The following is a 1,471-nucleotide window of genomic DNA, read 5'->3' on the forward strand; positions in this document are numbered from 1 at the left end:
ACAGTTATTATTATCATTGTTATCATTAACTTCATTATCATTGTAATTATAATTATTATTATCATAGTTATCATTACTGTTATCATTATTATCATTATCATTGTTGTTGTCATTATCATTATCAATCTCATTATCATTATCATTGTCATTATCATCCTTATCATTGCTATTACTATTATCGTTATCATCTATTATTATCATAATTACCCCTTTTCTTATTATTACCCTTATTACTACTATTGCTATCATAATATTTGTTTTCATTGTTTTTGTTGTTATTATCATTATAATCATTATTATAATCATTTTCATAACTATTGTTATTACCATTCTTGCTATCATCACCATCAATGTAATCATTATTATTCGTTAGTCTCGGTTGCCATTATCAGTATCACATTTTATTGTTATCATTAGTCGAATTCTACCCATGCCCAAGATCATCATCATCATCCTTATCATTATTATTGCGATAACCAACAACAATCTCATCATCATTATCACCATCGCTTACCATATTATCAAAAATATTATGCGTTGTGTCCGTAAATAGAATTATGTATCCATACCATAATTCACAGACTTTGTAGGCTTTTTTGTTTTTGTTATTCCAGTTTTTTTGTTGTTGTTTTTTTAGTTATTTATTTATCTACTTTTATTTTTTTTTCTATTTATTTCTATTTATTTATTTTTTTTACCAATACCGACCATGTTAAGCATGTCCGCAGACAGACTCTGCCAACGATCTGTGCTCGATTGTTTCCCCGCGACGAGCCTTCCCCCGGGCCTTCGTCAGCTCCCCTCCACCAGCCTGCCAGGGAGGCAGCCACGCCCAGCGCTATCTGGATTATGGGCGCAGCTGCCATGGGCGGTCTGTGGGTGGAGGCTGAATCGGGGCGGGGAGGGGGAGAGGGGGAAGGGAAGTGGGGCAAGGGGAGGGGGGACGGAGCGGATAGAGGAGGATCAGAGAAAAAAGATCGAGGGAGAGAGAGAGGAAAAGTGGTTGGGAGAGGAAGAGGAAAGAGCAGAGTGGCCGAGTGTGGGGGGGAAGTGGAAGAGAAAGAGAAGGAGAAAGGAGAAGTGGAGACCCGGACGGAATGGGAAAGAGCATTATATAAAACATTATAAGATTTAGAACATTGTAAGCCGCCATATTATGGCCAGAGTCATCTGAATACCGTGATTCGCTTGCACCACTTCTGAATGAGTAAGAATCGCTCCTGCAATATGAGGACGACGATGAGTCAAGTGCGCCCTTTATGAGCCGTATCAGCAACGAGAGGCGGCGGGAGTTACCTGTGATGAGCCCTGAGTGCTCCTGAACCTCTGATTACTTCATCTTATCAGACGCCTTTGCGCGCTGAAGAATCATCGGAGACTCGCGCCGGAGTCAACATGTCTCTTACGAATCACGGAGAGTCAACAAGCCTTCCACAAGAAGCCGTTCAGATTGCACTGTTGACTAAAAGAA

Source organism: Penaeus vannamei, chromosome 19, assembly GCF_042767895.1.
Source record: "Penaeus vannamei isolate JL-2024 chromosome 19, ASM4276789v1, whole genome shotgun sequence".
NCBI lineage: Eukaryota > Metazoa > Arthropoda > Malacostraca > Decapoda > Penaeidae > Penaeus > Penaeus vannamei.